The sequence below is a fragment of the Schistocerca nitens genome, chromosome 2 (genome assembly GCF_023898315.1).
Source record: "Schistocerca nitens isolate TAMUIC-IGC-003100 chromosome 2, iqSchNite1.1, whole genome shotgun sequence".
Lineage (NCBI taxonomy): Eukaryota > Metazoa > Arthropoda > Insecta > Orthoptera > Acrididae > Schistocerca > Schistocerca nitens.
This window is the reverse complement of record NC_064615.1, coordinates 752,900,755-752,926,897: the sequence shown is the minus strand read 5'-3', so window position 1 is coordinate 752,926,897 and position 26,143 is coordinate 752,900,755. Positions and strand designations below refer to the sequence as shown.

The following is a 26,143-nucleotide window of genomic DNA, read 5'->3' as shown; positions in this document are numbered from 1 at the left end:
ATATATAGCTTCTTGTGGCTAAAATCATGAATTTTAACTTTTACTGTGTATTAGTTGCAATATAAGGGTTTTTTCTCCATTGTAAATCTGAGGTTCACATTCGTGATTGTTCAACCTTTTTATCATGTGCAAGTGCTGCCAACTGTTCGGCATTACTATGAAAATATCAGCAAGTCAATATAATATAGGACAGCGCAGCAGCTCGTGACCACTAGAATATATGGACGTGGTTGGTTCGCTATATTCCATTGTGTAGTGAAATTCTGTTATTTTGCAAGGTTATTATTGAATGATCATTTTCTTTTTATTGCAATAAAGAATATTTAGTAATTAGTTTGTTAGCCCATAACCAGGTGTACAAAGCACATTTTAAAAACAGGTACATATTTTTGTTTAAATCTAGCACCTAAAACCATTACAAAATCACCTAAGGGCATTACCAAATAAAGAAACATTTTCCTTCCTCCAGAAAAAATTCATGTCTGAAAGGGTTAAAGGTATCTGATATTTTGCTTACAGATGTGTGTCCTGACCCAAAGCCAGCACTTCACACCGGTAATGAACAAGACAGATTTGACAGGGGTCAGTAAATTCTGTCCTGGAATGCCTGAGACTCATTAACACGAACATGACTGTCACTCAGAAGAAGTAATGACGGCCTTAAAATATTTAAAATCAAACAACTCTAGTAGTTATCATGAACTATCGACGAAGTTAAATGAAGAGCTTTCTCAAGATTTTAGTAACGTCTTAAGTTATTTTCGTAACTAAGTACTTGCCAACGGGATATTTCGTGACTGAATTATACTTAAGTTCAGCTGTTGTATAAGAACGAGTATAAAGAAATACCACCAAACTTCCACCGAATTCACTTTTAACAGAATTGTCACAATTTTTGGAAAAGTAAATGTATGAGTGGCTCCTTAATCATCTAACGGTTAGTAATATGCTTCGAAATCACAATTTGAAATTTTATGCTGAGAAGGCTGTTTACACAGTGATGATATTCTTAGTCCATTAGACTATAAATTATAGCCTACCACCAAATCCTACGATTTGTTGAATGCATTTGACTGCGCAAATCAGAACATCCTTTGAAGCAAATAAATTAGGTTATTATTGTGTTGGTTGGTTGGTTTGGGGGATTAAAGGGACCAGACTGCGACGGTCATCGGTCCTATTATTGTGTCTCAGAAACGTCTGTGAAATAATTCAGTTTGCATGTATCTAACGGGAGACTAAGGATCAGTCGTCATCAGGCTGGGAAAAAATTACGTGGGTGTGCCTCATAACGTTCCATGTAAGGGCCCTTAAACTTTCTGTATATTAATGCTTCTTCAACAGCACCGTCCGCAGACGTGAAATTTGTTTTATTTGAGAGTGATACAGAGGCAGCAGTGAACAGTAAATCAAATATAATTTTAGAAAGAGCTGGTAATGCACATTAATAAATGATTTCTTGCCAATTTAAAAAGTCACAATACAATATGCAAAACTGTGCAAGAGGATTTCACAAAACATATGTATCAAATATGACATGTACACAGAGGAGATTGACAGAGAACTCGAATTGCAACTCGACAGAAGATTTAGTTGGGAGGAACATACCAGTGAACTGCCGACGTGCCACAACAATGCGGATGTTGCCAGATATAGGTGATATCTGGGGATATCTGCGTTGTGATTTCTAGAGAATTCTCGTAGGCGTATGAGAATTTCATCGTTTGTACGAGGTACGAGGAAAAAGCGAATATCATACCCAAACATAAGAGAGCTTTGCCCAAGTTCTTACCAAATATACATTATACACATTTGGTCGAGAAATAATTATATTTAATGAAATGGGCATGATTAAGGACAATACGGTCCCTCTCGTCAGCTTCAGCCAGAGAGACTCACCGCCTAGCCGCCAATCCTGGCTTAACAATCAAAGTCTAGAATGAAGCTTCAAAGCCTGACACTAGAAAAAATTAGAAAACGCTAACAATAACGAATCACTTTTGTTTTGTATAACATTTTGAACTCAGTTTCCGAAAAAGAGCGACCACCTGAATTTAAAAGCGCTAAAATGTTTTCAGACGATACTCTCATGTAATTGGAAAACAATTAACAGTAATTTGCCCTGCAATACCCGGGTGTCCCTAGTGGAATTGTTAAATACAAACAACTGTCATAGTAATAATAAGTTTATAATGACATTGCATCATGATGCATGGTTTGGACTTCAACAAACGCTACTCTTAACAAGTGTTTCGCAGTCACAGTACGCTCAGCTGCTTTCATTTACTGCCCAGTTACTACAAAAGAAGTGCTTCATTTCGTTACGTATTGCTGAGATATATGCAAAAATGGGAAGTGACAGTGAGTTAGAAGAAAACAGAAGCACCTCGCAGTCGCGCACGCCGGAATAAATGCTAAAGAGAGGCAAATCTCTGAAACAACGTCCTGTGCATAAATTGTAAAAATTTCGAGAAGAACGCCGAAATACTCAAGAATTCCGTAATTGGCTGATGCGCGATATGATCCGTACAGAGCGGGATGCAAGTTTGGTTTCTGAACTTCAGAACATTAAAAGCCATTCAGAAAGTAAGAAGTACCTTAACTTGGTGTAGGTTGTTGCTGCACAACAAGCTTCAGTTTCTCAGTTTGTCTCAAACGCGCAACCATTTAAGAGGAAGGTTGCTATAGCTGAAATTAAATTATCAGCATTCTTAGCAGAACATAATTTGGTGTTTTTAGCAGCTGATCATTTATCCTATTTGTTGAAAGAAACGTTTCCAGACTCGGTTATTGCCCGGGCCATGACTCTTAACGGCACAAAGCATGGGCCATAGTTTCTAATCTGATTAAAGTGGCACACGCAGAAGTGAGGGTGAAAATGCTATAGAATGCCAAATTTGCCACAATGGTGGACGAGTCCACCAATGTCCGAACTGCAGAACACTACTGTGCAATGGTCCGTTTTTATGACAGATATTCGGGTGGGTAATAATAAGAACTCTTCTTGAAATACTGATCAACTAAATTCCAGAATAAAAGTTTCTCCTAAGCTTTAATTTTGTATCACTTTTCCGTTTACTGGTTGTACTGAAAGTAAGCTGTGGGAGTTATTTGAATACTTACAAATACAAAATTTAGAGTTTACAATGATGCAGACGTAAATATTGAGAAAACTTCTACTGCAGAGAATCTCTACAATGGTCTAGTATAAATGTTCCAACAGCCAAACAAAATGGTTCAAATGGCTCTGAGCACTATGGGACTTAACATCTGTGGTCATCAGTCCCCTAGAACTTAGAACTACTTAAACCTAACTAACCTAAGGACATCACACACATCCATGCCCGAGGCAGGATTCGAACCTGCGACCGTAGCAGTCGCGCGGTTCCGGACTGCGCGCCTAGAACCGCTAGACCACCGCGGCCGGCCCCAACAGCCAAACATTTAATTTGGAAATGTTATTTGATTTGCAGCATATAGTTGCCATTCGATGTTGGCAAGTTCATAATTCGGTGGCAAGCATATTCCAAGATACTTGCCTGCGAATTTTTGCAATGAACTGCTTTATCAATCGGCGCATATACGCGCAAGCGAGGCGCGCAAAAACCTTTCAAGGGCTTGTGAATACCTCGCGCGGAATATTTACGGTTTTTGAAATTAGCGCCAAGAGACAGGCGGAGTTCAACGAATTTCAGATATTGCAGCATTTTGTATCCCATACATTTTATTTTACGTCTTATCGAGTGGAAATCGGCTAAACATAATGCTTCTTTCCAAGTGTTGTAAACTAGGAATCACATGAATTGCTTCATCCTTCGTAGACATGTTGGCTACAATGATGTCGGTTGTTAAAAAAGTGTTGTCAAATGGGATGCTCTAATGCTGTATTTTAAACAAAAATCGCTTTCTGAGCGAGTTATGTGATGAACAAGTTTTTAACTATTTACACGATGCCTATATGTTCTTAGAGAGAATTCTACCAAAATTTACTACTTTCAACAACTTTTTCCAGTCTACAACAGTAGTATAGTTAATCTTCATGACATGATTAGAACTCTCTATAGAGAAATACTTGTGTATTTCATGAAACGTCTTATGTCATGGGAAGAAATCCGAACGATGTTGACCCAAAAAACGCAGCTCATCATCCGGATGATTCACAGCTGTACTGAGGTGTAAAAATTCTGAAGAGCGTTGGGGTACCTGCAATAAAGAATCACCAACACCTTCTTAAGGATTTTTATCACCGATATAGAACTTTTTGTGGTGAGTAGACTGTATCTTTATTTTATCTAGAGGTTATAGAAAAGGAGGTAAGTTCATTTTTATCTTCCAATGAATTTCAAGCAAAAATATCCCAAGAATTTTGTTTAGTGGCAGTGTAATGTTTCTCCTTTCGCGTAGGTATGAATAACATGATCTTTGCGGGTATGAAAGCTGCTCATATGTGAAAAAATGGTTCAAATGGCTCTGAGCACTATGGGACTCAACTGCTGAGGTCATTAGTCCCCTAGAACTTAGAACTAGTTAAACCTAACTAACCTAAGGATATCACAAACATCCATGCCCGAGGCAGGATTCGAACCTGCGACCGTAGCGGTCTTGCGGTTCCAGACTGCAGCGCCTTTAACCGCACGGCCACTTCGGCCGGCCTCATATGTGACTTTATATTTTTATTGTTTCGTCTTTTTTATATATTTGTATATTTATATCTGGCACACCTAATGCGTACTATTAATTCTCAAATGTTAGAGATAGCTTCGTGCCAGATCAAAGTAAGATACGATATGGATGGTAAAGTGCTATCCAAACCAGCAGTTCTGAGTCCTAAAAATCTACTGTTACCAAATTTCAGAGATATAACACCTTCGCTTATGCCCTTGTAAGAACTATTGCCACGTATTATTCCTCCCACACTGTTGATTTAGCACAAACTACAGACAACCAATAGAGACGTCTCCCCCTAGTTTTGGTGCAAATGGCTCTAAGCACTATGGGACTTAACATCTGAGGTCATCAGTCCCCTATAACTTAGAACTACTTAAACCTAACTAACCTAAGGACATCACACACATCCATGCCCGAGGCAGCATTCGAACCTGCGACCGCAGCAGCCACGTGGTTCCAGACTGAAGCGCCTAGAACCGCTCGACCACCGCGGCCGACCCTGGTTTTGGCTCGTCTCCCACACTCACTCCAAAAGGAGCAATCACCGGATAAAACGTGATCATACAAGCGAAGAATTCAAGAAACTGAGCGATTTCGTCCTCTCAGTTTTGAGTTTACCTCATTCAAATGCTGACTGCAAAAGAGTTTTTTCTAAGGTATGTAAAGGATTAAAACTCATAAACTGATTAATAACATGTGCCCATGCTTCTTAGGTTATTAACATTTTATGTTAAATTCCAGGTAGACCTCGTGAAAAGTAAAATCAGAAACCGACTGCAAACCAACCCATTGAATGGAGTACTTCTTGCCTCAGAATGTATTAAAGAGGCCCCAGAAACGACACAAGTGTGACCCTCCAACCAACACAGGAAATGCACCAGAAAATAATTTCGGTTACTCTGTATAAAACGGGAGAAGAAGAAGAACAGGTACTAAATCTTGTAAATAAGTTTCTTTAGGCAGTACATGTAGTCTGTAATATACCATGAACACATTTTTCGAACCTTACAAGAAGTTTTGGTAAAATATGAGAATTTTTATGAGGCCGGTACGAGAATTGCGCGCTCTGGATATCACAAGCCTGTAGCCCACTAACATCATAAGATGGTGGATTTTGGGATATCTCATCACGCCAAACAAAAGTTTCCTTAATTCAAAAGCATGGTGAGAGAAATCTGTTCGAGAAAGGGGTATACCAACTACGCTTACGTATCTTTTATAATAACCACACTTAGGACCTGTTAAAGGAACTTTAGCGCTATGGCCTACGGAATCTGAGCAGCGTATTTAATCTAATCTGGCTACTTATTTTATACTATAAGAATGTAAATTGGTGCACTCATCTAAAAATAACAGGGCATATGACATTAAGACCAGGATTTAGAAGTCTAAATTGGTTCAAATCAGTGGCCGAGAAACTCGTTAGTCAACAGAGGCAAATATCAGTCGTACAAAGAATGAAATTTCTTTTGAGAGCCAAACCTTATGAACTTAAGCTATATAGGAAGGTACACCGTTGTACTCCTAATCTGGAGTGTGCTAAAGGCAGCTTCAGTCTGACTGAGGTGTGTTTGCTGATGTAGACACCTTCCCACTCTTCCATAGATGCTCGTCTCGTATAATTGCTTTCCCTTTATTCATCTTCTCTGTCCAGACCATCGCAACGTAACTTTCTCAGTACTCAACATTAGAACTTCTTTCACTTCACAACGACCCCTAAAATTAAGCTAATAAAGATTAATTAAAGTTTTGCGTCTTAGTTAAATTGTAGGTACGTCGAATAAAACTTGATATCCTACTTAATAACAATATTATATTTTACTGATAAAATTAATTAGTAAGGTATCCATAAAATTAAATCATTACAATACTGACAAATACCAATGTGAACAGTGGCCTTGGAACCCCTTGGAAAGTTTGGGTAAGGCAAACTGAATATTGTTGGTTTTAATTGTGCTCACGATTCCAGGTCCTTATCAATAAGATGACTTCCCAATTTACTCTTGACAAGGTTTGTGATTGAAAATGATTGTTCGCATGAACATGTAGATCCGAATGAGGAAAGAAAAGGAAACGCTAGTTTTTTGTCACACATCTTCCTTCTCCAGGTCTTTCAAAGCAGACCCCTTGCGCTGTGTACTAATTTCGGATTTGTTCTTCTCTATTGTTTCTGCAGGCAACGGCCTTGCCGCAGTGGATACACCGGTTCCCGTGAGATCACCGAAGTTAAGCGCTGTCGGGCGTGGTCGGCACTTGGATGGGTGACCATGCAGGCCGCCATGCGCTGTTGCCTTTTTTCGGGGTGCACTCAGCCTCGTGATGCCAATTGAGGAGCTATTCGACCGAATAGTACCGGCTTCGGTCAAGAATACTATCATAACGACCGGGAGAGCGGTGTGCTGACCCCACGCCCCTCCTATCCGCATCCTCCACCGAGGATGACACTGCGGTCGGATGGTTCTGGTAGGCCAGTCGTGGCCTGAAGACGGAGCGCTATTGTTTCTGCATCAGCACAAAGACGTTCAAATTTCTAGCTTCACAATTTTTTTTAATCCATCAGTTACGCGTACAATTTAAAATTTCAAATGTCAAAATTAAAAGTAGAAAAATTTAATTCTGTTACAGTAGCATCAACAGATTTTTCTTAACAAAGGCTAATGTCGCTTTGCTGTTTCTGAATCCCAAAATGTTGTTGAGAAAAGCTTGCCTCATACTTAAAAGTGTTGTTTTGAGTAACAAATGTCAATATCAAAATGATTTTCTTGGCGAGGTTTTAACAGGCTTAGAAAGTGAATGAAAGTTTCTTTTTCAAAATCTTGAGCAAAAAGAGATTATTTGTTTTCAAATGGAGTAGCTTCTTGTAACATTAACAAAATTGTGTTTCTTTTTTCCTGTAGTTAAAAATTAAGCTCATTTAGATGAGACGTGACGCCTACAACAAAATAAATGGACTCGCCCAGGCCGAAAATCGATTTCTGCACCGAAGTTTCAAACTCACTGCATATCACACCCGCACGTGGTATTTTGTGCAAGAGTCATACTCATGGGGTCAGAGAGCCCCATGTGGCTAACGATTCACAGTTTGCCGACCACTGGTATAAATGAAAATTGATATGACCACAGGCACGTCATAGATAAAGTAAATGTAACGTTAATGTTAGTTGAGAGGATGTCAACCATAACTGAAGGTAAATATTAAAAGCGAGATTATCGATGGGCCGGGACGAAGAGAGATGAGAGCGAAATACGACGGAATTAGAAATCAGTAACAGTGAAAAGGTCCATTTAAACCTGGTCGGGAATAGCACGATGACAGTTGACGGACGAAATATCGTACCCTTTCGGCACAAAGACTGCATCCAGGAGCGGCACCAAGGACGGAGAGGGTGAGGGGATATCGGAAGTCAAGGGATCGTGACAGTCAAGGGATTGTGATACTCCACCCCCTTCCCTCTCCCCGAACAAAAAATTACTAAAAGCGTCAGTATTTTAACATGCATCGGCTTCCGAATTTCTCAGTTTTTGGAGAATAACTTAACACGAAAACCAAATATCATGAAAATGGCAAGAAATTCTAGAAAATGTACAGTTGTTTTTGAAGCAGGATACTTTTCTCTCGCTTTTCCATGTGGATGGGCTTGCGGTCTGACTGCAGAAAACATTGCAGTGACGTAAAGGCGCCGATTCACAAGCGGATCGTACCTATCAACAACTCAGTTCGTGAGCCCATTCTTAGATTCAGCAAATCACTGGAAGTTGGATGAGAAACACAGAAAGGGAAACTAAGACACAAATAACAAAGATTGATTTTCCGTAATACAGGAGGGGACAAATGAAAGGAACAGCATCCCCCCCCCCCCCCTGTATTTGTACGTTCACACAGACCAATACAAATGCTTACAAGGGAACCTCCCCATCGCACCCCCCTCAGATTTAGTTATAAGTTGGCACAGTGGATAGGCCTTGGAAAACTGAACACAGAACAGTCGAGAAAACAGGAAGAAGTTGTGTGGAACTATGAAAAAAATAAGCAAAATATACAAACTGGGTAGTCAATGCGCAAGATATGCAACGTCAAGGAGAGTGTGAGCTAGGGTGCGCCGTGGTCCCGTGGTTAGCGTGAGAAGCTGCGGAACGCGAGGACCTTGGTTTAAGTCTTCCCTCGAGTGAAAAGTTTAATTTTTTATATTCAGACTATTATTATCTGTCCGTCCGTCAGTCTGATGCGACTATGAAACTGTTGCATTCATTTGTTGTAGTTTATGTGACAAAGTCTTAAGCTGTCATCACTTTTTTGGGAATGATTATCACATCCACAAGAAAACCTAAATCGGGAAAGGCAGAAGAATCTTTTTACCCATTCGCCAAGTGTACGAGTTAGGTGGGTCGACAACATATTCCTGTCATGTGACGCACATGCCGTCACCAGCGTCGTATAGAATATATCAGACGTGTTTTCCTGTGGAGGAATCGGTTGACCTATGTCGTTGCGATCAACTGTTTTGGTTCCCATTGGAGAGGCACGTCCTTTCGTCTACTAACCGCACGGTTACACAGACACTAAAGTTATTACAGTGAACAGAGACGTCAATGAACGAACGGACAGATCATAACTTTGCGAAAATAAAGAAAGTAAACTTTCACTCGCAGGAAGACTTGAACCAAGGACCTCTCGTTATACAACTGCTCACGCAAACCACGGGACCACGGCGCACCCTAGCTCACACTCTCCTTGATGTTGCGTATCTTGCGCATTGACTGCATAGTTTGAATATTTTACTTATTTTTTTCATAGTTCCACACAACTTCTTCCTATTTTCTCGATTGATCTGTAATCAGTTTTTCAAGGTCTATCCACTGTGTCAACTTATAACTAAATCTGAGGGGGGTGCGATGGGGAGGTTCCCCTGTTAGTGAAATATAGGCAACGGTGAGTGCACACTTTGATTTTATATTGTGTTATATATGACTTGCCAAAATCGCATGACGGTTCAAACCTGCGTCCGGCCATCCAGAAATTTTTTCCGTGATTTCCCTAAATCGCTTCAGGCGAATGCCGGAATGGTTCCTTTGATAGGGCACGGCTGACTTCCTTCCCCGTCCTTCCCTAACCCGATGGGACTGATGACCTCGCTGTTTAGTCCCCTCCCTCAAATCGTTAGAGACTTTATTAACTCAAGTGTATGACACATGCTCTTTCCAAATTTTCGGAAGTTTGTTTTTCAAATAACGTATCTTTCTTAACTGCAATTTCGTGGAAGTTGTGCTGAAATCAACGCAGTTACAATTGATGTAGTCAATATACTATATTAGCTACTTTTATTTTGTAAATTCTATTAATCCTATGCATCAGTGGTAAGTTGGAAGTGGGGATGATGACATGATACATTTGAAGAAAGGGGGAGACCAGTAACCAAAGGAGGTGGACGCATGCTTGGCAGAAGTCATGGTGAATTCCGAAAGGAATTTTCAGTTACAGATCGGAAATGATAAATAATTGAGAAGTTAACACGTATCGCATTTTAATTAACAGCTTTATTTATACCTTCTAGGCATAGTCATAGACAGTGCACTCAATACAGCCGATGATCGCTGGGATTGTTCCTTCCATAACACTATAGCCGATTATTTTCCCTGACCTTGCCCACAAACCTTTTGTGCGCCGACCTTTGGAGTTCGGTAAAAGTCAGCACTGTGGTGTATTTTTGTTCTTTTAGGCTAAGGCTACACAGGCGTTTTCAACGCAAATGTTGTGCCATAAATAACGTAAGAAATATGGACACAGTTTGGGGTTTAAGATGTGGTTACACGGTATTGAAATTAACTCATACAGCCGAAGGACAGGAGCTACTTCAAGGTCGTAACGCGGACATATAGGCCTGAGCCCATTTTCTTCCTTCAAAAGAACCAAGTTCCACGCTTCCTACAAAGGAAACTACGTTAACAATACAGCGTGTAGCCGGCATGCTCCAATACCTGCGCCGCTTAACTCGTTAAAACGTCGCGTTATTTATAACGTATGGTATATCCAGGTGTCTAAGCTAAGAAAACGACGCGGTAACTCCCGTAAAATTGTTGCTTTAAAAAATGCACTATTCATATTCACCAAGCAACAGGCATACCATACGAATTACATCGGTATTCTTAGAGGCATAAAGGCAAACGCCTAGTCGTTTCTTTGCCGTGTGTGATATCTGTGGCGAACAGAAACGCAAGAAATGAGCGTGCTACTTACATGACTGCGAGTAGTGGCCGCCATGATGCTCCAGTATCCCCAAGCGCGGGGTTCCCTCGGCCACACAGCCAGGGGGAGAGAACCGGCTGGATGGCGTGACCCGAGGCAGGCATGGAAGGGAGGGAGTTAGGGAGTTCCAATCCGCGAGACATGTGGCGTTCAAACTACCGTTTCGCTATCCACGGGAACGAGGGAGGAAGCTTATGAAAGCCAGTAGGATTTCGGATTGGTGTTTCTTTCATCACCTACCACCAGATGTTACCTAGTAAAATAAATACCGATGTATAAATCATTCTTAACCCATTAAGCAACGACGAACCAACAAGAGCGTGTCCACATCACGAAGCCTCTCATATAATGGACTATCGAATACGTGCGTTTACTACGAGATTACAAAACAAAAAAAAGAAAGAAATTTAAGCGATGCTGTATTATAAATGTAGAGTTATAAGATGTAGTTCATCTCATCAAAATATCACTTCCTTTCTTCATTTATTACTTAATTTTCTGACGATGTATTTTGGTTGACGTATACACTCAACCTTTACAGAACTGATCGATTCAGTCATATTTCTGAACGATCCAGCACATAAGATGCGAAAGTATTTTTTATTATGGAGTATATCTGAACCAGTCATATTTCTGAACGATCCAGCACACAATATGCGAAAATATTTTTTATTATGGAGTGTAGCTGAACGTTGCTTTCTAGAACTGAGATGTAGTAACACGTACCCCCTTGCGTTACGTAATAGTAATTCTTTCAAAAAATGGTTCAAATGGTTCTGAGCACTATGAGACGCAACATCTGAGGTCATCAGTCCCCTGTAACTTAGAACTACTTAAACCTAACTAACCTAATGACATCACACACATCCATGCCCGAGGCAGGATTCGAACCTGCGACCGTAGCGGTCGCGCGGTTCCAGACTGAAGCGCCTAGAACCGCTCGGCCACACCGGCCGGCAGTAATTCCTTATTTCGTATGAAAAATAATAGTATGTAATATCGTAATTTATAAGTTAAACCATAAGAACAGAAAAATATATTTCTAACTTCACAATATCGGTTCAGAACCGCTTCCAAAACGAGGAAATGAAATTTGTACTCATTTCGACACTGACATTATTTCCTCTACAGCGAATCTCCTTCTCGCCGAAATCCGTACCATGTGAAGCCTGACTTTGCGGCTCCTGCTGGCGTTAAAGGACAGGTCCTCAACCTTCCTAAACGATGTCTTAAGCCACAGATATACGTAACAAGGATGATTTGGTATCCCTATATTTTCAAAAAAGTTATCGATTCAGTATCGTACCGATCCTTACGAAAGAAAATACTAATGGACAATGTGAATCGTATAGCCCGGTATAGTTGACATCTGTTCAACGATATTATACGACATTCAGAGTTTTCAATGTCGTTCGAAATCGATCTGACAAATAGGGATATAAGTCTCGCCAACCATCTTAATACAATTACAGAGGAGCAGGCATGTGAAGTACCGTATTTTAGCCTCTTCCTCCTCTTTCGTCGTGGTCGCGCGGTTAGAGGCGCCATGTCACTAATTGAGCGGCCCCTCCAGCCGGAGGTTCGAGTCCTCACTCGGGCATGGGTGTGAGTGGTGTCTGTAGCGTATGCTAGTTTAAGTAGTGTGTTAAGTCTAGCGACCGATGACCTTAGCAGTTTGGTCCCTTAGAAATTCACACACATTTGAACATTCTTTCGTCATCATTTATTCAAACAAGACACTAAATTCTACGTGCATTTACCACACATGCATTTAAGACCAATAATAAGCTAGCTGCCGACGCGTCGCCTTGTTAATAGGATTTTATAAGATTATGAGAGACACTACATGATTAGTATTACAGTTTACTAATAACATATGTGACAATTTGTACATTTTTGTGCAATAGTTAAGTCGAGAACTGTGGAAGCAATTTTTATTCTTCTGCTATACTCAAGAATACTGTTGTTGCTTTAAAGTTATGAACTATTGTTAACGAGAAAAATCAGGAAGGAATTTGGAACTGTTGTAGTATGTGCAGTTGCTTCTAAAACAGTACACAGAAGCCGTGAAGTGTGTCATATGTAAGCCTTACAGCATTTTTTGTGTTGTTTTTCTCTATGTCCAAGTACAGAATCGCCGTAAATAATTATTCCATCTGATATTAATGAACGAAAGTGTCCAAAGTAAACCACATTTTAAACATTTTAATCCCCAGACTCAGCTATCACACGTAAAGCAAAATTTGTCAACCCATATCAAGTTTTTAAAGAATACGTACTTCCAGACACTTCTGTTATTCTAATAAGCATTTGTGTTTAAATAGCCTAAATCTATATAATTATGTATAGAACAACGTTATCATTAAAAATTGATGCAGGCGTAGCAGTGATGGTCTCTTATCTGAACACTGGCTGGAAATGGGTTAATGAACCGTAAGCGCAAACAAAATAAATTACTGTGATTTTGACAATTTATGTTTAAAAGAAGTTACAGTTGTTCCAGAAGACATTGTTTCTAACGTTTTCGAATATTCTGTGTTTCACTGACTACAAGCATTTGAGTTTCCAGCCTGGTGGCAATGTTGGGATACCGCGACGTTCGTCAAAAGATGATAAGTATGACAAGTCGAAACGTCACAGTATCTCAGCAGTATAACCAAACTGGAAAACTGAGATGTTTTTTTTTTTTCGGTGGTATACGCCGGTAACACATACACTGACCTCTGTTTTTCAAGCTGTCTTTCCATCATGCTCTACTCTTATTGCCGCAGTTGTACACAGCCTATTTTCATAAAAATTTCCTTTACTTCTCTTTCGGTCAGTACAACTCTGGTGACCTTGATTTATAATGCCTAGATCGTCAGCCAGTAGAATTACTTCAACTTTATCCGTATAAGGAGGGAGGTTATTTAAATGTAACAAGAATAGCACTGGACCCAAAATCGGGTCCTGTGGCAGACTAGCAGAGATTTGTCTCACCTGGATATCACTCGTTATCCAAAATGATGAGCTGTATTACTCGATTCACTCTTTTCAGTTAGTTACGTATGATGTAAATCAGTTTTATGTTCGCCTTCAGTGTCATAAAATTTGATTTGCTCCGAAAGAATGTTGCATTTGTCCAGTCAAAAGCCGTTGGTAGAAAATAAAAAATTCCAAACGGTGATATGTTTTCATCTAAAAACTTTATTATTTGGTACTTGAATTAACAGAAATGCTCAGTCATTATCTTCATTGCAGACTTTTGATGTTAACAGCGAAACTATCGATGATTATTAATATCTGTCTTTGATACGTTTCCATGCTACAGATTTCACATTCTAGACACCATCCTTTCTAGGTGTTGTAATTAACATAAATAGCAGTGTAATTATTCAGCTGTTAGTTTCGTATTTGCAGTTACCTTACATAGTTTCGCATTTCTTAATTTAGGGAACTTAAGTGGTTGTGCTACAAGTGCTAGTGCCCATCAAGATGAAGGTTGATTCTTTTGTTCATTCAGCAAGCAAGAAATACTGTAACAACATTGATTTGTGACCAATAGCCTCATCGCCAACTCTAGCCCTCCACTTTTTATAGAGGCCAGTGTGTTCTACTTGCAGTTTCTTATACACTGCCATCGACATTTTTTTCTCATGTCACAACGTTCAGTACTGTGAAAACTTATTTTTTGCAGATCTGTTTTACAGATATCTTCAGTGATTTGATTTCTCATTGGTTACTCATTCCTCATAGATAAGATCGATCCCTGGACATGTCCAATAACAAGTGCGGCAGTTCTTGCCCTGAAATGTGAACAATTGTTAATATTTAGCTGTGGTTGGTTATACACTGCAAGGTTTCTCTTTTTCTTCACTTTTGAATGTTGTAAATGTGTAGAAGTTTTGTCGGCAAACGCGTATGAAAGTTGTTACACATTAAAGGTTTGATTTCACTGTGGAACGAAACAGCAGTACCTAGAACTCAAGAAGTTTTTCATTCAAAACAGCAGTTTAGCTGAAAAGAAATATTGGATGACAAGGTGATACTTTTTGACCAGAAAGTGAGAGTTAAGGTGAATACAAATTTTTACGTTACTTGGATAGTCGAATATTTTGAGTATACCTAACGGACAGTAAAGCTAACTTTAAAAATAAAATGAAAAACTTATCTTGTTCCATTAATGTATTTTTGTTTTGGAACAAATATTAATATACTATATAATTATCACACTTTTGTTTACTGATACGTTGATAAGCATGCAACCACGTAAATTCACGGCTGTATGCCCGAAATTTAATGATTATACATTTTATTTATTCGTCTTTAAGTGGCAAACGCACATCCACGAATTAAAAAACGGAATGTGTAAAATATTCCGCAAATGCCAAACGCCAAATGTTGTGCACTTATAACTTATTTAAGCATGTAGCTAACTTTACCACTTCTCTCACTCAGAGATAGACGCCAATTATCTGAACTCAGTAAATTACTTAACGATGTTTCCGGTACCTAAAGATTAGCAAAACCTTTTCGCGAAAAAAATACATGCATAAATATAAAATGAGCAGATAAATAAAACAACAGATGAATCAGGTGGAAATTGTTTGTCGATATTCAGTGCATTTGCTGAACACAGAACACTTCCACGTAGGAAAGTTTGTAGTTGTTACACCGTTCTGGCTGTAAGGGGTTTTCGGTTGATACGGAACACTAAATTTGTGACGAATAGCCATCCACCTGAAGGATTGTTCAAAGACTGCGTTGTCACAACGATCTTTAGATTTAAACCACTTACAAGGTTACGCAGATGGTTTTTTTTTTGTGTATGAGAATGTTGTGGTGCAAGACTCCAGATCCGACTAGCAGTTACGCTAACAAGTTAACGATACACGATTCGCAGCGCTTTCGTTTTGTTTGTCGTTCAGCATTTTCTGGTTGCAGTGATGCACAGTGTTCTGTACTCAGCCCTGTGTAGATATGAACGTCGTGTGCATCATGTAAATGAGGAAGTAATCTCGCAGACGACTAAAGCGGTTAGGAAAACATACACTCGTGAAGGCGTTCGATATCTTTACGGGTATGGAGGCAGTTGAGTTACACAATGAGTTCAATGGAAAATGGACATCTCCTGTTAGCCTATATAATTATTAGGATTCTTATTTTGAAAGCAGGGACGCACGATACTGGAACAGATACCACCACATGAAGTAAATGATTTACTATGTTTCCGAGGTACCAGCATTAATATCGCTTGGAAGGTGCTGCCTTGAATCCAGGGACACCGTGTTTACGATTCTGGGTACACTTGAGCTTCAGGCAAGGGAAGCGATAAAGTCAATAAACTCCTTAAATAAGACCTTAAATCCTTGTAGAAAGCTCTTAGCTGCAGAGGAAAAAAAGGGAAGCAGAAGAGTTCAACGTTCTGTTGACAGCGAGGTAATTAGAGATGGAGCACAAGCTAGGGTTACGGAATGATTGAGCAATAAAATCGGCCTTGTCCTTTTCAAAGGAACCATACCGGAAGTTACATGGAGTGGTTTAAGGAAATCACGGAAAACAGGTGGAAATGGGAGTATCTCCAACAGCGACTAAAATCCGCCGTCAGCGAGGTCTTAATGTAAAAGAAATATGCACTTCTCGTTCACCTTCACCCTTACTTATACTAATTAGATATTGTCTGCTCGTGTCGCGTGGTGTTCGTGATATACATAACGTCATTTGTGACACTGATAAATTAGTGATTGACTTTTGCTGAGCCTTTGTAAGGCTGAAAACATATTTGTCAATCGAAAGAATAGAAAACTCAGTATCTATATATCAATAAGAAACGTGAAAACTACGAAGGAAGTCATACTTTAATATGAGCTGCGTTTTTGCGCTTCTCCTGAAGGCGTCAACAGTTAAATTTTTTCAGTACTTTCGGTCAAGGTGAGAGCTCCCAGTCTTAAAGAGCGACATGCTGGTATTTTTCCTGCTAGTCTCATTTACATGAAAAGAACAAAGTTTTTGTATGATAAAGGTGTTAAGGAATGTGTGTAAATCTAGTTACTTGATTTCATGTAGTTTCTGTCGATATTTCCACGCACTTGGAATCCGTTGTCTGGAATTGTAGAATTTTATAACACCCCCTTTACCCTTTTATTCATTTAAACGAACGTACGCTCTCGGATGCACAACGTCCCACTCTTGTAACACCTGCTACTAGCATTGGATGAGCATCTCTGTGACGCTTGCTAAATGAACCTGCGACGAAACGCGCCACTCTTTTTTGGATCTATGCTATTTTCTCGGTCAGTCGTTATGTGGGAAGGGTCTCAGGCCGACGAGTAATTCCCAGCTATCGTCGAACGGGGATTTTGTAAACCATCTCTTTCGTGCATGGACTACGCTTCTCTAAGATTCCTCTCACTCTGGCAGTTGCCTTTCCTATAGTTAACTATGTGCTCGTTGTACTGTAAATAGCTCATTACGCACACCGCCAGATATTCAGTGGATGTGAGAGCTTCTAGTATTTGTTCGACAATCGCATAATCACAGAATGACAGGTCATTTCGACGATTTATGTTTGTTACTTTACAGTAGAAAAGCTGGCGCAGCATAATCTACGCTGGTCTTCATTATCAGCACCAATGTCTTAAAAATATGTTATCGATTGTCAAGGTATGGGGCCACTTGCTGTTTAGCAACAGATATACACTTCCGACACGACCTTTTTACAATGTATTTATAACTGAAAGGCGTCACCGTGACGTAATCTACGTCCCTGACCACCATCGATCAGATGCTCATTGGTTGTCGACTGACGTTTGTCTCAGACACGAGCTGTCGTATTATGGCGATCTCTTTGTATCTCCTTGCGCGCTATACGGACTGTGAGAGAATGGAAGCGAATCAAAAGCTCAAGGGCTCAAGGCAATCGAACTGATGGACCGGCGCTCCCAGACATATCGAAGCTTTGAACTATGGGTCAATTGGCGGTGTGTCGCTCGAATCAGTCGGAGGGTATCAACGCCAGCGCCTCGCTCCATTAGCTGGCGAGAATGTCAGCTATTGCCGCAGACTTGTATGGCATCCTGTATTGTGCTCGATTCCAGTACCACCTTATATTACGGTGTAAACTCCGCAATATTAACACATGAAGTGACCTTACTGTTCTTTATTTTCGTATTGGCCGAATTTGTATCAACATCAGACTACGGATAAAATTCTCTGGATGAATTGGCAGAAATTTTGCGTTTAAAAAGAAGCATGTAATTTTGGTGATGAGTTTGCTTAGTTTGTATGATTCTCAACGGCACGTTGGCAGCTTTAAGTTCAATTCTCTTGCTCTTAAAAGGTCAGAAGCCAGGCAAAGGTGTATTACGTAAACGTTTTACAGGCAGCAAGATTAGCAAAAACGGAGCACTGTTTCGGAGATTACAGGAATGGAGAAACGAAAGGGCAATGACAATGTGGAGTAACTATTCCATTATTCAGCGTACGTGGGCAGTGAATTGAATCTTATATGGCAATTTCTACGAAGTAGCTGGAAATCTTGTTAATCAGTATGGTTTCTGGTAAGAGAGATTCTCGTAAAGGCTTTGCAGAAACTTCCAAACAGCATGTAGTTCTTATTTGACAGGTATTTTAAGTGACTATTGTCACAAGTTTCATAGAAATGTATAGAGACAAGTGTTGCGCAGTGGTTAAAGAGAGCCTGTTACGTCCAGACTAAAAATCCTCAAGGAAGTTTATTTCAGAAAAGATAAAGGAAAATCTGAAGAACTGGCTGTACGAAGAAAACATTTATTATTAAAGCCTGGAGGAAAAATTTCAATAAAAATTGATTTACGAAAGTGAAACTACCGAAAAATGTAAAACCCCTTGCTCGACGGGAAATATAACAAAAGTGGTGGCGTCTTTCATTTTAGTCTCTCAGCTTAAAATAATGAGTGACTATCAGCAAAATCGGTAAACCAGTAACTGCGAATTACTAAGCAGACTTACTGGACCGTTTCTGTAGTCAGCTGAAGCAAATAGATTACGACTGATACGCAGAATGTGCTCTTGCGTCTGCAACTGGCCTTCGAAACAGCTTCAAAACCAATTTTCTCCTTTATAGTACGTAGATTCGCAACAATATTTTAATTGTACCAACTAAGGTTCTTTAGATCTGTTGGTCCTTCCAGGACAAGAAGAGAGGAGTTCTTACTATGATTACTATAAATACGAAGTCAGCAAGAAAGGTCCTCATAAATATTTTTCTCACTTCCTTCAAAACAAGAGGATTTTCTGTGGCAGTGTACAATATTAGCATCTCTCTCATGATTTTTTCTTCAAGTTTTGTTTCTGTTCTTCATTAACGTCGACTTTTCCTAATTTATCGTCAACTAATAGCTTTCTTCCGTGAAATATTTTGACATGTTACAACAACAAATGCAGCAGTTTTGTCGACTGTGTAATCATCGACATTGCTGAATCTGTTTGTTAAATGGTCGGCTGCACGGTAATTCGAATTTTCACGTGACACTGTAGGCTATAATGCATAATTGAGTAAAAGTCGGTTAACAGTTCGGTGGAACAAGAAAACATACCACTTCCAAACTGAACATGCTTAGTAAAGCCGTGTAGCGTTTCAAACCAACGTTGCTCTAAGGACAGCTTTAACTTCTACATTAAAGATGTTTTTTCACATTTACCATATTCAGCAAAGTTTTCTTTTTTGTGTCAACACTTTAACTTCCATTTATAGACTTACGCAAGAATGATGTGCATCGTTTCTCTAAACAAGGGAAAGAGTGAAAAATGTAGTCGGGAAATGTTGCTCTCGACAATAGTTTTGTTTTCGAACATTTTTGCTATTATTTGATTATCTGTAACTTTCTCCTAGATCTGTTCAATAGGGTACTGAGGTATTACTCGTCATGCTCAACATTGTTGTTCTAATTTCGTTGCCTGTACAAGTACGATAACTCGTAGTTTGTTACTTTAGATCGGGAAATCATAGAAAGAGTCAGTTCTCAACCTCTTACTTCAGATCGGGAAATCATAGAAAGGGACAGTTCTCAACCTCAGCAAAGTATCAGCGTGTTTTGTAAAGGATAAGCTATGCCTAACGTTCTGTCTCAAGGATATAATGTCCTTAGAACGCAGCCGCTGAGGTGAAAGGTTAGTTACTTACGTGGTTAATGATTAAAATTAAAGAACATTTTGCATATTTGCTGCTTCGTACGTAAAACGTTGAATATAAAGTGTCTACGATCACTAACGGAAGCTTACACCATTTCGTTTGCTGGCGTATTCGTCATTCTAAGTAGAAGCCGGAGTCACTGACCTGCATATAGCTACATAGAATCACTGAAAAATTTCCATGAACATTAGTCCGACTGAGATACAGAAAACCACGCCTGATTGCTTTAAGAAAGGTCTTTAATGCTGGGACTGCTTAGTTCAGAAATGGCATCAACAAAAGGAACAACGCCTTCCCCTCATATTACCGAACATCACTTATGAGACGTGCTTACTGCTTAAGCACAAAAGAGAATTATAATTCTTTTTATAAAATCTCCACCACTTCTCTGATCGATCTTGTGCGCGTAGAAAAATATTAGTCGAATGGCAGTGTCAATGAAATGCTTAAATAAGGGTACTACATGTAATTATACCGGTTTATGGTTGATGTTTCTTTGTGTATTTAGTAAGAAATACATGAGAAAAGTAAAGATAGTATCATCTCCCAAGTAGGTTCGAAGACCACAGTGCTGTACTAGACGTGCACTTACCTTCATCCAACCTGGCTTACCCAGTCTGTTAAGAGCCCACAATCTGCTGTAGACTACGAATCACGGTGCAACATGTACGTCTTCTTCATTTATTTTTATTTCTACGGCATTCGCATATATGCCAGCCTAAGTGTGGGTTTTAGCCGGTTTTTTATGCTCTTTTAGGCGAATACTGGGCTGCTCCCTAGACCGTGTCGGAAAACACGATACACGAATAATTAAAATACGGTAACACATAGAACAAAATTTATACGATTCACAGACAGGTAGCGCTGACAGTTTCCTTCCCTTGGGTTAACTGACGACCGTGGCAGCGGAAAGGACATTAGGCAAAAGAGGCAAAATAAAACTGATTTGTCATATCATGAAAACAGCGGATCTTATTCCGCAGAACAAACACTAGGAAACAGAGACAGCATGGGCAGAGATGAAACTTGGTCGGTATTCTAATGCGTTAACGTGGAACCGATTTAAGCTGGAAAAAGTTAGTTCAAATTTTTGCCACCAGGTGCAAATTTGGAGCTGTGAATACAACAAAGACGTGTGGAAATGTTTCCATATGTCATGCATTAGGAAAGGACAAATAAGTGAGAAAAGCTTAATGTCGATAATATTAACGACTGATTATACAGTTTGGTCAATATGAGCACTGGAGACGTCGAGAAAATGCTGTACAGCCCCAGTTGTGGTACGTGGTGTTCAAAACTGGAACTCTCTCTTCAGTGTAAGCCGGTTCTACGTTAAAGCATTAGAATATCTATCAAGTTTTGCTGTCATACGATAGTTACAGCCCACAGTGGATCTATGTGAGTTGCTGCACTTTATTTGTAACCATCCAGCGCATTCACTGACAGAGAAAATTCTAGGATCTAATGAGGATTAACCCTAAGGTGTTACATTTGCAATATGAATTTGAATGCCAACCTCAGCAAACGTATGCACATGAATAATGTAGTTGGCGAATTTCGGTTTTCGGATAAAGACTGAGGCAATACGCAGTGTGGCCAAAACAAAACTGGTCCGGAAAATATTACTTGCACCTTAAGATAGGCAACACAACTTACATAATCAGCCGCATGACGTATGATGGATTGCGTATCTTAAGTTGCATGTAATATTTTCCGGACTTGTTTTATTTCGCCTACCCTGTGTATAGAATGCCGTTACTGTAAGGTGTTTACGCATGAACAAGCAAGTGGGTATACTCGATTTCACCCTGTAAGGTACAGTAACTTAGTTTCATGTGCCTAAAACGCAAATAAAAAAATTAGGTGAATATAAACTGGTGTCCAAAAGTCTCGCTAAAGGTTATACCACTTGGAAATGTTCCTTATGTGACACCCGAATGTTGCTGCTAGATGCGGCGTACGACGCGAGCGTAGCACGGTATCTGAGCAGTCTCTTAAAACAAGTATTAATGAACACTGCAGCTCGTCGCGAGTTAGTTGAGTTGGAACGGGGAAAGGATAATCAGTGCAAGATTCATGGGTCATAGTGAAAGGAGCAGTCAATTGAAAACGAGATAGATGGAAAACAGTATGTAAACTTAATTTACACGCCCTCTATACAGTCCTCGATCTCTCCCCAAGCGATTTCCATACTTTGGAAGTCCTCGATAAAGATATTCGTGGCCGTCGATTTGCTTCGCACGAAGAGGTGCACGTCTGGTTGCAATCATGGTTACGAAGGCAACCGCAAATATTTTTGCGTGAAGGCACTGACCGACTTCTGTCACAGTGCGATAATTATATTAACAGTTATGGCAATTACTTTTGAAATAACAATCAGTTTACTTACTTTTTCTCCATCAGTCTCGTTGCCCTTTGACTAACCCCTTTATATATCGGAGATTACATGTGAATTTGGGTCTCCACAGTCAACAGCGTCCAGTGCTGATTTTCATTATAGCAGAGACAATGTTTTTACACGCGCAATCGACTGCACAGGATGACCACAAGCGTTTGACCGATAGACAGTCTGATGTGCCTGATCGCCGCCGATTTGAGTGTGGGGCATAAGGAAGCAATTTCTACGAGGGGTGTAGAGAGGCACATGGACCGCATAGGCTTCAGCAGTGTTTGATGACACCTCGACACAGAAATCAACGACTGACATGGACCATGGAATAGTGGCTGCGTGTAGCATGGTCCGATGATTCACGGTTTCAGTTGGACAGAGATGAAGGGTTCGTAAGAGTGCGGCGTGTGTCCCATATATCTATGCTTCCTGCGTGTCAACAAGGTCTTGGGTGTGTCCACATGGTCTCAGAACTGTCCCATTGTCAGGCTGCAGGAGACAAAGCCAGAGGCACGTTATGTAGACAGTCTTGATAACTACTTTCACCTATTTCTGGTACTGGAGTACCCTGATGGAAGTACCATGGTTCAACAGGACAATGACACATGTAAAAGCTATTTGGTTTCACGGAGGTAACTTGATGAACATTCCAGTGATCTTCATTGCTTGGCTCTCCAGGTCACCTGATACTAGTACAATCTAGCATTTATGGGGTGTTGTCGATATTCGTGTACGTTGGACTGCCCACGCGCAATGGAAATATTTCATATCTCGTAGCTTACAAACAGGTCTGACTTATCGACTGTGTCAGTATTGAGACAGGGATTAGTGATAATGAGGTGGTCATACCGACAATGGTTATTACAGTTAATAAATCCACCAAGAATGCTACGAGAGTATTTTTTCTAGAAAGAGCAGATAAGCAGATACTGACATCATTTAGTTCCAATGTGATGGACACAAAGGAAAGTTGAACCTTTTGAGAAACAAAAAATGGCCCAAACAAGCTGGAATACATTTATTGTCTGCGGTGTCAGCTAATTTCGACTGTGAGTCATTTTCAACCACCTGAAATACATCCACAAAAATTGTGACATTGGTTTATACGTTGTCTGTCTACAGGGAACGTCTCGTATACATGTATACTTCATAAAAGAAGTTAGTTACTTATCACAAGCCTCAAGCTTCACATCGCATCTGACTAACTAGCCACTACATTTGTAAAGGCACCCACCGCGTTCCTGTGCACGTATAGCACAAATACAACACAATAGTTTACTAGATTACATCCAAAAGTAATACGAGTGCAGAAAGCTGCCGTATCATAACATAGGGACAGCTGTTATGGTGCAGCCAAAGATGTCTAGAACCACCATTTACGGGTAGTCAATCCCGCTAGTAATATTGTAGCGCAGTATTTACTGGCACGTTATGTTTGTTACACTCAAGCAGAACAGCGCAATATAAATCGATAGAATATGTGGTACAATAACAAAATAAATTGAAGAGCTCATACGAAAGTTTATAGATAGTCGTTCTTCCCAAGCACCCGCAGGACACAGAAAGAGGAAAATGATAGTGGCATCAGAGTTACATCCCACCACACACCGTAACGTGGCTTACGGAGCGTAGATGTAGATGTAGACTAATGAATTTCATGCTGGGATAAAAGAAAGAGAATCGTTTAGTATTATTGCCGTTGTCTTGCGGAGAGAAAATTGCTTGTATTTGAACATCTGTAATTTCTGTAACAGCGTAATTTACATAATAAAATTTGAAGCTTTCAACGCCGTATATTCCACACTTATTAAAATGTCCCGAGGTATTATGCCTGGTGAACTTTTTGGAAAACTCTGAACTTTCTTACCCACCTGCGAAGAACATCTTCAGGGAAGGAGTCGTGGCTTTCGTTCACTGCACACAATGGTTCGCTGAAAACTGAGCTGAAATTCCCTATCGAGATGAATCAACGTAGGGGCGCGATGTCACATGTTTTTGAAATTGGATTGCAGCTGGCCGCTGTCGCTTGTTATCATACACTACTGCTATCGTTGCTTGGATGGAGACCACTACGCTTCCACTCCACTACTGAAAGTCGGGTGCCGCTGAATATAACATCTTATCCTTTCCGAAAGAATTATTTGTCGAATTTAGCAATCTCTGTTGCTTCTCTGTAGAGGTTATCAAAGTACCAGGATCTCTGTCTTATCACACAGTCTCCTGTGGTTTCCTCATTGCAAAGTGGTCTCTGCCACAGCTGATTGACGAATTCTCCCCATGTTTTTTTTATTTATTTTTTTATTCTCATGTATTCGTTTGTAATCCAAGGCTCTCTTCATAGTGCCCACATATTACTGTACGCATGTACGTGATATTCTGTATACTCATTCTTTTCGTTAGTGGTAGGCGAGCATTCTTGGTCGAAATTTAACATTATTGTATCTTGCTGGCGGTTTATATACAACTTTACAGTTGTACTACCGTAGCATTTAAGGGTAGATGTAATATCGCTGGAATATTGTTAGTTACACACAAAATCTAACAAGGAAAATGTTTTATAAAGATAGAGAGGTTTGAGAGATACAGTTCAGTATTTTTTTAATATTGAAGCTGCCATGCACAGAACTTGTGTTATGTGTTAGATTATAACGAACCAATACAGATCTTAAGGTAGCCGTTAATAGAGCAACTGAGTCATGGCTGTATCACTTTGTGGCTATAATTGAAATAAACAACTGGTTTCATCCTTCGCACACTGATTTATTACTGCGTTTTAGGTAAAATACTAATCACATACCTGTGTTAACCGTCTCAACTATTACAATGCAATGTGAAAGCTTTGTATTATGGAGATACATCAATAATCTGAACGTTGCAAAAGAAACCAGGCAATGGGCGCACACCGTTAAGTTATAAGAACCTGAGGTTGATGCAACGTATCAACATTGTTGACCGTCGTTTAAAGCCCCTGGTATGGTCGAGCTAGTTTGCACCATGTAGGAATACAGTTTGATCTGGAGAGAAATATAACTGGTTCTTTGCTGTGACGTAGTCGATAGAGACAGCAGGACTCTCGAAACAAATATATTTATGAAATCCAGATCCTTCAGGATAAATTATACTTAAAAGTGAAAAATTGTGGTATCGGCATTTGCTTCTTTAATGGGAGACTTAGCAGGAGCTCTAGATGGAATTATTTAATACCTGGCGGAATGTATGCTGTGGCAACATTAATTAAATAACTCATCAGAGTTTGTGACTGTATAATTAAATAACACAGTTATCTTATCTTTAGTTACTAATTGCCCTTGTTACTTCATCACTGTCACCACCACCACCACCACCTCCAGTCACTTGACATTCATTACTGAATAAAGCCCGCTCTAGAGTATTCCACGAATTACAGTCTTTACGTAATTATTCATGTTGCTGTCGTACGTTTTCTAATATCGTCTATGCATCACCCATTACGTCATCGGGTGAACTTACTTGATTCAGTGAGTATCCATTTGTCTGACTGCATGCCCCGATCAAATTAATATTAAAACAACTTCCACTCCAGTCCATTTGTAAGTTTTACTGTCCCTCCTAGTAATTTCCAAAAAGCCTTATTATGTTGCTCAGTGAGCAACCCACTGGTTTTGAATGGTATTCTTATTGTAATTCCATGTCTCGCTGCCATAAGTCAAAA

General features: G+C 39.8%; 1 protein-coding gene and 1 pseudogene across 3 annotated transcripts in view; one reads left to right on the top strand and one right to left on the bottom strand.

Moving 5' to 3' along the window:
- Positions 1–26,143, bottom strand: part of LOC126236979 (organic cation transporter protein-like) — a 306,544-nt gene that overhangs the window by 160,803 nt on the left and 119,598 nt on the right. The gene's annotated exons all lie outside the window — the stretch shown is intronic.
- LOC126238477 (5S ribosomal RNA) lies at positions 6,844–6,961 on the top strand (annotated as a pseudogene).